This window comes from Pongo abelii, chromosome 21 (genome assembly GCF_028885655.2).
Source record: "Pongo abelii isolate AG06213 chromosome 21, NHGRI_mPonAbe1-v2.0_pri, whole genome shotgun sequence".
NCBI classification, from domain to species: Eukaryota; Metazoa; Chordata; class Mammalia; order Primates; family Hominidae; genus Pongo; species Pongo abelii.
The window spans coordinates 66,278,511-66,290,638 of NC_072006.2; the positions used below are offsets into that span (position 1 = coordinate 66,278,511).

The 12,128-nt window shown below is 54.9% G+C and overlaps 1 protein-coding gene across 2 annotated transcripts in view; it reads left to right on the forward strand.

Annotated features, from left to right (window-relative positions):
* CDH4 (cadherin 4) overlaps positions 1-12,128 on the forward strand; it is a 703,097-nt gene that overhangs the window by 623,996 nt on the left and 66,973 nt on the right. The gene's annotated exons all lie outside the window — the stretch shown is intronic.

Sequence of the window (12,128 nt, forward strand, 5' to 3'; positions counted from 1 at the left end):
GTGCAGGACGCCCTGATAAGCGGAAACAACACCTCAGAAGGGCCCCGATGCAAGGCAAGGTTGCTGGGTTCTGTGCACGGCTCCAGCAGGTTCTCAGGAGGGGAAGAGGCGTCACTGAAAACGACAGTGACCACTGAAGGTGTCTGTCCAGGTGGCATCCCGGCCCCTGCAGGATTGGCTACAAGCCACAGCTGGTTTCCCCCTCCCCTCTAGAGTAATGGCCCACAGGCTGCGTTTCCCAAGGGCTCCTCCTGCAGGATCCTGGCATTTATATCTGCAGGAGGACTCTGAGACCCGTGGAGACCTGTGCTGAGAAACAGCCACCCTTGCCCCAGGGCGGAGAAGTGCCTGGGGGACCCTCTGGCTGTCTGCCTGCAGATCAGCATGCAGCACCCCAGGGTGCCTTTGGGTCTAAAAAGGTGTGTTCTGTTCCTTTGAACTGGACCTTTTGAGAAGAGCAAGCAACAGATGAAAAATAGTTGCAGCCACCACCCTGACCTGAAGCTCACGCGCCCGCACCTGCCTCAGCTGTCCACTCTGCCTAGGCCCAAGAACCGCACTGGACGTGGGCTCCGCTAGTCTCCACCGACGATCCCTGCTTCTCTGCACCCAGGGGCAGGGCCAGCAATGAGGCCTAGTAAGGTTCCACGTGGGAAGGACACACCTTCCACTGAAGATGCAATCATGCGGTCATCACAGAAACGCGGCCGACGGCATTCGTCCACTCGGCCAGGCGCCAGACACCACTCTTAAGTTCTCCATACGAATCAGCTCACTAAATGCCACAACAGCCCCAGGAAACGGCTAGTTTTATTTCCCCCGCATACAACATGAGGAAGTGAAGGCACCGTTCTGTAACAGTAAAGACCCACAGCAGCTGGCAGGGAAAGGCAAGACTTAGAGGCCAACGGACTGGCTCCTGAACATCCCCTGCTAACCACTCTGCAAACCGCCTCCCCTTCCCTGCCTGTGTGTTAGGAATGCCTTTGGCTGAAAGTCACAGAAAACCCAACCACAGCAGCTTGAACCAGCGGAGGCTGGGGTGAGAGCTCAAGGCGTCGGGCCGAGGCCTGTGTGGTGGTCACCCCGCTTCTCAGTTCTCACCACGTCATCACGAGGTGGCTGTGGCGCCCTCAAGCGTCATGTACACCATCAGGCAGGAGGGAGGAGGGGGCAGTGTGTAGCATGGGCAGTTTCCTGTAGGAAGAAGTCCCAGGTGGCTGTGTTGTTCCATGGGTAAGGTGGGCATTTTAGCTGGGTGCTGTGGAGGGCACCGGGTGGGAACGCATGAACCCCACCCTCCAGAAGCCCACTGTCCAGTTGAGAAACCCAGAGATACATCCGCTTCTCAAGGTGCAGGACTCACACCTGGGGAAAGGCAGGGAAGCAAACGTCCCAGGCCACTGTGAATGGGAAGCGCCTTTCCCTGTCCCCGGGCCCTGGCAAAGGCTGTGCCCTCAGCCCGGGGTGCTGTCCCCCACCCTCTGCGCCAGCTCCTTTCCTCCTGCAGCTCACAGCTACTTCTGCAAAGATGTCTTGCCCCAGCCTCTCCCCCAGGCAGCCCCCTCCATGCCCTGGGCGACTCCCTTGACACCTGGAGAGTCACTCAGGTGGCTGTTGGTCTCCACCACCGGGTTCCAGTTCTGAGCGCAGAGACCCCATCTCCTCCTTCACCCTTGCCGTGGAGGCTGCAGGGAGAGCCCAGCCTCAGCCTGACCCTGGGGGCAGCTCACAAGCCTCGATGACACCTCGGACGTGTCCCAGCGCTAGCTCCTGGTGCTCCCAAGGTGGGCTCATTCTGCAAGACGGGCAGGAGTCCATGAGGACCTCCTTGGGGGGGCGGTCCTTGATGGACAGGTCGGGTCCACACAGGCGCAGAGGGAGGCAGATGTCTGCCAGGCCCACAGTGAGGCCAGGCGTCTCGCCCAGGGCAGGAGGGCAGTGGACAGCCAGCCTGCCATCCGTCCTGCCTGGTCCCCTGGACCCCTCACTCCCCATCACTGCCCAGTGACCGTTTTCCACCGCTGTCCGCCGCAGCATCAGAGAACGAGCTCTCAGGGCTCGGGAACTCACCCAGGCTCTCAGCATTTCTCAAACTGCCCAGGGAAAGACAACTCCGTATTGATGATTTTTTAACTAAAAAGGGCTCTAATCGGGATGCGCTACTTCCTCTAACCCCTCGTAACTGTGTGGGGCCTATATTATAAGTTTTAAAATTAATGTCATTTTAAAATATTAAAAAGCAGGGAAATCTACGTGCTGCAAATGAAGTGAAAGAGACCTTCATCTATACAGCACCGAGTTTTTGCTTAAACAGATTATTCTATTAGTGGGCCCCATTTATTTATTTATTTTATTTCTTTGCCAGCAGAAGTCCCCCTGAGGTTAATGCACAGATGGCACTAGATACTTGAAAGTCGTCTGAATATTAAGAATTTAAATCTCTAGCCTCAGTGATTTGAGCAGAAAGCCAATTATGGGGCTGAATTAGTTTTCAAATTAAACTGCAATTGAAGGCTTGTGAAATTAATCCTTTAAGGCGCATGGCAGTGTTGGTACATGAATTCCGAGAAAGAGCCGGGCCTGGCAGCCTCCGCTGTCTCCCCCTTTACCTGTTAGCACGATTCATAAGGAGGTGTCCAGCATCTCCCACATGAAAGACGAGACTGCTTCTCACCTGCAGCCAGGGTGGGGGATGCTGTCCCGACTCACTGCTTCGCTGTTGGGGAAATATTCAGGTCTAGAGAATTGAAAGATGAGGCCCTAGAAAGATGGTTTCCTTCTCGTTCTCAAAGCCCACGGGGCAGGAGAACTCACTTTGGCACCCCAGGTTAGCGCAGATGCCACTGGGTGACCATTCCTCGGCAGAGGGCACCGGTGAGGGACTGCTGGCTGCGTCTTTCGTGCGGGGAGCCCAGTTTCAGGATTTACAGCCTCTGTGGAATGGAGCCCTGCAGGGCTCGCACTTGAGCGTGGCCCAGATCCTGCATCACTGGAGAAGCGAGAGGGTCAGTGTGGACATGGAGGTCCAGGTTCCCACTTCCCAGACACCAGAGCCAGCCCTGCTCACAGCACAGGAAGGAGGCCAGAGGGACAGGGCAGCTCTAGGTGCACAGGAGGAGCCAAGGCTCCCAGAGGTGAAGCCAGGGTGCAGAGCCCTGAGGCTGGGACGGCTGCCCTAGTGCCTAGCCCCACCTGGCCTCCAAAGTCACCCAGGGCCACAGAGCCTCATGTGGATGGAAAGAGGCCCCTGTCTCCTCCCAGCCTTGCCAGCATGGATTTCCAGATGCTGCCTGCCTCAGCTTCAGCTTAGCCCCTGGGCAGGTGGACTGGAGCCCCCACCGCCCAATTCACGTCCATCCAGCACTTCAGAATGTGACCTTATTCAAAAATAGTTCTTTGCAGACATTTTGTCTGCAAAGTAGGGTGGGCCCTGAATCCAATGACTGTTTTCCTTCTAACAAGAGGACAAGACACAGGGCAGGGCCCAAGACAGTGGAGGCAGAGGCTTGAGTGAGGTGGCCACAAGCCCAGGAACACCCAAGTTGGACGGCGCCCCCACCCCAGGACCTGGAAGGGCCAGGGCAGGGCTGCTGGCGCTGAGCCCTGTGTGCTGGTGCTGCTTCCTGGCCTCTGGAACTGACAGGGCCAGTTCTGTTGCTTCAAGCTGCCCATCTGCGGTGCTTTGGCACAGCAGCCCAGGAGACCAGTGCAGTCCTCTTTGGGGAGAAGCCTGGGGACCCCCCTGGTTTCGCCCACTTCCCTCCCCGTGCAGCCAGAAACCCCGTCCATCGAACATCCCGCCACTTGGAGCCTGTGGGGAACGCAGCGCATGCCCCCAGAAACGCGAGAAAACGCATTGCTGGGGAGGGCTGTGTGACCCAAGCCACGGAGACCACGTCTGCTGATCCCAGGATCCTGGAGCGGCCACTCTGGCTCAGGGACTCCAGACACAAGGGGCCCATGGATCCAGTGAGGTCAGAGGCACGGCGGCTCCCTCTCCAGGACACACTCACTCAACTCCCAGAGCCAAGCCCTTGCCAGCGCAGACGGTGCCCGTGAGAGGACCGAGGGGGAGGTGGCCCCAGCTTCCCGGGCAGACCCTGATGAGACAAACCCGATTATCTCCACCCATCATTCTCTCCTGAATCCACTGACAAACCAGCCCTGGTGAGTTCGCTGGGGCCTCCCAGGGCAAGGCCAAGTGCAGCAGTTGTACTGTTGCCCTTGACCCCTGGCCGTGGTCCTCTCTGGGGCTGCACGGAGCTGCTCTCCTGCCCTGTCACTAACCCGGGCCCTGGCTTTCTCTCCAGTCCGCTGTGCAGCAGAGCCTCCAGGGCTCTGTGCCACACCTGGGGGATTTTCTGCCTAAATCCATCCCTGAGTGGATTCGAGGCAGCCTCGTGACCTTCAATCTGTGTGCCCAGACCTCATGCCCCGACCCCTGCCTGGCCTCTCCCTGTGCTCCCACCCCTGCCCCTGCCCCCCAACAGCTCTGCCAGGTACCCCTCCTGCCGCCCTGTGTCTCTCGCTGCATCCGGCAGTGAGCTGACTTCCTGGCTAGTTAATGTAGGTGATGGACTGACTTCCTGGCTGGTTGGTGTAGGTGATGAGCTGGCTTCTGAGGATGGTTAGTGTAGATGATGGACTGACTTTCTGGAATGGTTTGTGTAGGTGATGGACTGACTTCCTGGCTGGTTAGTGTAGATAATGGGCTGGCTTCCTGAATGGTTAGTATAAATAATGGCTGGCTTCCTGGCTGGTTAGTGTAGATGATAGCTGGCTTCCTGGCTGGTTAGTGTAGACGATAGCTGGCTTCCTGGCTGGTTACTGTATGTAATGGGTTTGTTTCCTGGACTGGTTAGTGTAGATGATACCTGGCATCCTGGCTGGTTAGTGTAGATGATAGCTGGCTTCCTGGCTGGTTACTGTATGTAATGGGTTAGTTTCCTGGATGGGTTAGTGTAGATGATACCTGGATTCCTGGCTGGTTAGTGTAGATGATAGCTGGCTTCCTGGCTGGTTAGTGTATGTAATGGGTTAGTTTCCTGGGCTAGTTAGTGTAGATGATAGCTGGCTTCCTGGCTGGTTAGTGTATGTAATGGGTTAGTTTCCTGGACTGGTTAGTGTAGATGATAGCTGGCGTCCTGGCTGGTTAGTGTAGATGATAGCTGGCTTCCTGGCTGGTTTGTATATACAATGGGTTAGTTTCCTGGCTGGTTAGTGTAGATGATAGCTGGCTTCCTGGCTGGTTAGTGTATGTAATGGGTTAGTTTCCTGGGCTGCTTACTGCAGGTGTGGTCAGAATTCTATTTTTATATTTGGTCTGGTCATTGCTCGTGTTTATATTGAACATCTTAGCAATACCTGGGATCATACGGTACCCTGTCACCACCAGTATCCTGGCACTGAGGTCGTCAAGGGACAGAAGTTTCCTACCCAGAGGACCATCAGTTGTTCTGTAGTGGCCACACCACCCCCTGGCATGGGGGATTTTGCCCAGAGGACCCTCGGTGCCACCCCCTCGCATGGGGGATTTTGTTTATGAGCTTCAGCCCCTGGGGTATACACAACATAGGTCTCAATGCTTGACACAGAGTGGATGTTCAGTAAATGTTTGTTCCAGGCCCCATTCTGCTCTCAGAAACGATGTCAGCTTGGACAGCCAGGGTTTTCCACACCTGCGATTTTTTCCTTAGGATAAACTCCTAGCAGTGGATTTGCTGAGTGGGCACATTTTGAAGGGTTTTGTGTATGCACAGCCAAACCGCCTCCGAGAAGCTGAGGCCTCCCCCTCTCCCTGTAGGCCATGGAAGGTGCCAGCTGCCCTCTGTGCCATCGCGATTAGGTACCATCATCATTTTAAAGTAGCTTTTGCACATTTGACATGTGGAAAATGTCTTCCTTTCATTTCTTTGATCAATAAATAAAGTTGGTTTTAAAAAGAAGGAGAAGCAGCAGAAAGCCCATCTGTGTTAAAGATATAGGATCCAGCCCCTTTGGCAAGAGGGCTACACCCCAGCTTTCCAGCAGGTGTGTTGGGTGTGAGACGGTCAGTGCCTTCTCCTCATTGTGCCTTTAGATATTTCCCGGTGAGCGTGTGCTAGTTACCATGAGTGTGTTTTATTTCTGCATCCAGAAAAGAATTCTCAAAAGTATATCATTTGGCCTTATAAAGCAGATTCCTGAGCGTAGCAAAAAGAAAAAAAGGTAGATGCCTAGATGGAGCATGTTTTTGCAGTTGGCCAGAAAGCAGTGAGCAGTCCTTGTTGCCAGAGAGTGGGATCCTGAGCCACCTCCCAAAGAGGGGCCCTGCCGTCGCCCTTTCCCGGGAAGGAGACGATGCAGGTGGCTGGGGTGGGTTCTTAGGAGCAGTGTCCATCCTCAGGGAGCATCCAGTGAGGAACCAGCAGGAGAGAGACGGGTGGAGGCTGCCTTCCAGGTGCCCACGCACACATACCTGTTTCCAGAACACTCGCTCTGGGCTCATGCATGTTTGACTCTGAGCCTGGGATTTTGAAGCCCTGCTCTCCCTTCCTGAAACACTGACACCCTGGCTTTGCCAGTCCAGGCACTGTGTCAGAAGCAGGGGACCTCCCCTCAAAGAGCTTATGATACGACAGGCGCGGTAGCTCACACCTGTATTCCCAGCACTTTGGGAGGCCAAGGCAGGTGGATCACCTAAGCTCAGGAGTTCAAGACCAGCCTGACCAACATGGAGAAACCCCATCTCTACTAAAAATACAAAAATCAGTCGGGCATGTTGGTGCATGCCTGTGATCTCAGCTACTTGGGAGGCTGAGGCAGGGGAATCAGTTGAACCCAGGAGGTGAAGGCTGCAGTGAACAAAGATCATGCCACTGCCCTCCTGCCTGGGCGACAGAGCAAGACTCCATCCAAAAAAAAAAAAAAAGAGAGAGAGAGAGCTTACGATAAAATTGAGCCCAAGTAAAGTGGGGGATTCCTGGGTGCTCATCACATTTTCCTCCTCCCCGCCAGGCCCCTCCTCCTGTGACCTGGAGGTGGCCAACAACTCTAAGTGCAGGATTTGCCTCCTGAGGCAGGAGGCGAGCAGAGGAGGGCATCATGGCATTGGTTTAAAGCCATTACTGTCTTGAGTTAATGAAGAGCTAATGTGATAAAAGCCACTTCAAGCTTCTAATGAGCAGTCCTCTCCATGGGGGAGGGGTGCTTAAACTAAGGCGGCCCACGAGGCGCGATGCACCTGCCAAGGTGAGCTGGGTTCCGATGACTCTGGCCATCTCAGAATGTCCAGACTCTTCTCTGTGAGGAAGACATTCTATTTTTGCAAAAACTCCACCAAATGGAAATGGGGATATTGTTGCTTGCATCAGATGTAAGGGGTGCAATTATTTGTAACCAAAAAGCAGGCAGAGACTTGGACCCCTGATCAATGTCCAATTAGTGCTTGGTTAATGAGCATAAACCACAGACTGGATCAGCCCCTCAAGTCAGACACGTGGAGTTTCCACCCTGGAGGACTCTGGGGTCTGGGCCAGGGCCACCATCTCATCCCACGGTGGGGGTGCAGAGGGGGTGCGTCCATGCCAGGACCCCTTCCCAGGGCGGGCATCCTGGGGCCGTCTGTGTTCCCTGGTACAGAGACGCAGGAATGCTGTAGATGGGAGGGAATTCAGCCCAAGGGAACCCTCTACAGCTGTTGGCCTGAGCAGGACCTCTGAGGAGTCAGAGGGGAGGCAGCCGGGCTGGTTCCTGCCGCAGAGGCCCAACTTCTAATGGGGCAGGGGCCAACAAGGGGCAAGAGGCACAGATAGCTTGGGAGGTGGGGACCCAGACAGCTCCACAGTATTCAGCATCATAGACAGTGGGGGGAAGGGTCAGCATCTTGACTCCCAAACCCACAACAGGCCATAAACCCTGCTGTCATCAGCCTTAAGGCAAACCAGGCGGTTATACCTCCATGCTGGGCAGGTGTCCCCTCCATGCTGGCTGAGTGTCCCTCCATGCTAAGCGGTATCCTCCATGCTGGGCGGGTGTCCCCTCCACACTGGCCGGGTGTCCCTCCACTCTGGGCAGGTTGTCTCCCGACACTGGGCAGATGTCCCTCCACACTGGGCAGGTGTCCTCCTCCCTGGCCGGCCAGGTGCTTTCCTCCTGTGCTGGAGTTGCCTCTCCTCTTATCACCTGGTTTCCCCACCATGTATTTCAGGGAAGAGGGCAGGAGACAGGGAGCTCTGAGCACACGTGGGGAAGCCCCATCCCAGCCGGGCACACCTGGCCCCCACTGAGCCAAGCCTCCAGCCATGGTGCTTGCAGCTCACAGGCTGTGGTGGACACACAAAGCCTCTAGACGTGGCAAATGTGGCAAGTGCCTTCAAGGAGCTCAACTTATTGAATGAAGGACTGGCCTTTATTCTGAAACTAAGTCTTTCCTATGATTTTGGTGGTAAAATATTATTTTCCTTTCATGAAACATTTGAGCTAGATGTATATTTTAAAGTCTTCCCTTGGTAGAACGAGAAGTTGGCAACCCTGTATTGATTCCCCTGTATTTTTAAAAACCAATGTTGTCCCTGAAATCCAAAAAAAGAGCATACAGCAGGGGTCAGCAAACCACCAGCCAAACATAGCTCAGCACCTGCTTCTGTGAATGGTTTGATGGGAGCACAGCCGTGCCCGTTGCTGGACGCATCCTCTCAGGCTGCTTCTGTGCAGTGTTGAGGAGTTGGGACAGAGAATGTGTGACCGCAAAGCCTGACATACATACTGTCCGGCCCTTTACAGAAAGTGTCTGCTGGACCCTGGAGGAGAGTGTGGCTGCTTTCAGTCTGGGTCTAGCAGAGCTCACTGGACCCAGCCACGTTCCTCCTCTGTGGGATTCAGTTTCCCCATCTGTCAAAAAAGGAGGTGGCCACAGTCAGGGTCCCAAAGGTCTGTTTCCAGCCTCCCGCTGACTTCCCATTCCACACATCCCACCTGGCCCCTCCTCAATGCCAAGCCCTCTCACGTCCACATCCTGGCCCGCCTTTTCCCCAGGTCCCCAAGCCTCCAAGGGGGCTTAGTCCTCCTCCATACATGAAATCACACAGCAGCGGGCCCCTTCCGCCGAGGGACTGCTTGGAGGAGGCAGCTTCAATTGGTGGGGGAGGACCTCCTGCCTGGCCTTCGGGGACCGAGGAGGCTTTCAGGACAGATCAGCTGGAAACGCCATTCCACATTCTGTCCTGAGTGGGGAGAGCTTGGCCCCAGTGGGCAGGGAGTTCCCGTGATGTCGTCAGGTTATCTGACCCCGTGGAGGCGGAGGAGGGGGACCTCTGTGGTGGGAGGCTCCCAGCCGTTCTGCTAATGTGATTTCTCAGTGACATGGTGGACCAGGGCAGGCACTCAAAGGGAGCACGCGGGTCTCTGCCTCACAGCGGATCAGTAACCCTGGGGTGTTGGGAGTCCTGGGCTGACTCATTGTCCCTCCACCTCCCCCAGCCAGTAGGGCTGAGTGGAGAAGAGCTCCAAGCCCAGATCCTGGACCCTAGCCCTGCTCCACCACTGTCCGATGTGTGATTAGCCCGAGTTCCTGCACGTGGGCAGCAGGCCGTCCGTGAGATTTGTCTGAGACATGACAAACCCATGCACAAAAGGTCCTCGGGCCAGCTGGGCACAGGGTGGGGACCCAGGAATGGCGGTGAGGGGCTGGGGCAGGGTGAGGAAGAGACCAAGGCAGTCAGAAGGGCTCCACATCCCCATCCAGCCCGAGAGACCGTCATTCTCAGAAACCAGGCCAGCTGTGCTGCTTTCAGTGAGTACAACAGACAGTGCCTGATCCCTTCTTCCCTCACTGGTCAGGGCTTTACTTCTCTCCCTCCACCTTCTCCATGTCCCTGCCATCATCCTGCCACCCCCACCATCACAGCTGCAGGCTCCTTTCTGCGACAGGCATGTGGATCCTCACAGGTTTCACAGACGAAAATGCCGGGGGCCACGGGTGGAGGGGAACAGTGAGTGCTTCGGGAAGTTGGAGTGGCTTCTCCCTTTGACTTTCTGAACCAGATGAGCCAAATGCAGTCACCACTGACCCCCATGACTTTCCCAGCTTTCGTAGAGATGGGTGGTTTCAAATAGTGCCTGATGTGCCAATGTTGGCTTCACTTGCTCGGGGATGCCTGGCTTGACGAAGGCTGAACATCAGTAACACTGCCCTGGTCAGACCCACCATCTGCTTTGCAAATGAAATTCTGCAGGTGTTTGTTCTGGTGTTTTGGTAAGCAGCTTTAAAACCCTCACAAGGCAAAGTTATTTTTGTTTATACAAGTCATATTCCTTAGATGCACCAGTGTATTTATCCTTTATATAAACATTATGTATATGTATATTTATAGGAGCTGTGTGTGTGTGTGTACATATTAGAGAGAGAGACAGAGACAGAGCTCCTCATATTTTTCTGCATTTCCAAGGTGCCCTCTAGAATCATTTTCCTTCTGCCTGAAAACACCCTTAGTATTTCCTCTAGTGTGGGTCTCCAGGTGGTAATTTTTTTGTTTTATCATTTATCACTTTAGTGTCTATTTTTCACTTTTATTTTAGAAAGTTTTTTTCACCGAATAATGAACGCCAGGTTCTTCGTGAGTTCCTTGTATTCCATTGTTTTCCAGCTTCCATCGTTCCTATTGAGAAGTCAGCTTGAAGTCTTCTTATTGCCACATTGAAAGTTTTGTGCTCTTTTAAAAAGGAGGCTGTGTGTGATGTTATCCCTCTCCATGAATGATTTCTTTTTGCTGCTAAGTAGGGGACGCTAACAATCACAGAGAACCTCAGCCTAAGTTACTGCAATTAGCTCTGTGCGTGTGTTAGGACTGTTTCTTCCCAGTTCACCCTTGCTCCTAGGGTGCTGCACTTCAAGGTTTTCCTCTTAGGAAAATGCAGAGGAAAGCCAGAACAGAGGCAGAAGGATGTCTCTTTAGAGGGGAGTATGGTTGGGACCAGGCTTGTGCTCTAAAGTGGTGGGGACATTGTGATGGGGGCAAAGATCATCGGGGTGTGGTACCCAGTTCCAGAGGCTGATGGTTGCCAGGCCACGGCCCCTCCCACCCATTTGCTTACTGCATAAATACATCTATTGGATTGAACTATACTTCACATGCCATACAGCTTGCTCTTTAAGCCGCTCCTGCCTCCGCTTGCTTTTCTGTGTTTTCGTGAAACACGTCTGCTTTGAGAATTTTGCATTCAGTAGAAGCTGAAAGCTGAAGCAAACTCCTAGTCCGACACACCCAAGGTTCCCCTGTGTCCCACCTGGGCTTGTCCTGCCTGGGTGGAAGGCCAGAGTGGGGGTCTTCTCTGCAGGGCTGCAGAGGGAGGGCGAGGTGGGAGAGGGGGACAGGGGGAAGGCTCCCTGCCTGCTCTGGGGTCCTGGAAATAAGTAGTAGCTTCGGGCTCCTCGCAGACCCTGCCTCCTGAGCATGAGGCCGCCCCACACCCTGGGCTTCTGGCACAGTCCAGCAAATGTCCATCAGGGCATCTGTGTGCCAAGTCACAGGGACAGCATGGACCCAGCCCCGCCCTTGTGGTGGCTGTAATCCCACAGAGGACACAGACATTAAGCAGACACACAGCTGTTTCAATGCAGGTGAGATGAGGATGCACAGGGCCCCATGACTCAGTCCAGAGGGCCAGGACGGGGCTTTGGGGATGAGGAGGAGTTGGCCAGGTGGAGGAGAGGGAAGAACGTTCCAGATGCAGAACAGATTGCGCAAGATCCCAAGGCTGGTGTGGCGAGAGTCTTTCATCTCATGCACACAGGAACGAGCACCTCGGGTCTCTCTGAGACCGCCCCCCCTCCACATGACCCCAGCCCCATCAGCCAGGGGAGGCGCTGCGCAGGTAAAGGTTGCACCATTCCCAGGGCCCAGCAGGGCACCAGCAGCTCTCCTCTGTGTGTGAACGCTGCAGGGCCGGGCACCCGAGCTTCCAGGGTTCTGGGGCATCTCAGGCAGCCACCAGGGCAAGCTGAGCACACACGTGTGCAGAGCCGGGGCAGGAACACCGGAAGGTGGAGGGCAGAGTGCAGCCCCAGGACTTCCAGGTGGGAGAGCCCGCCGTGCCAGCATCAGGAGACAGCAGTTAGGAGCTCACAGAGTGGGGCCTCCACCGGG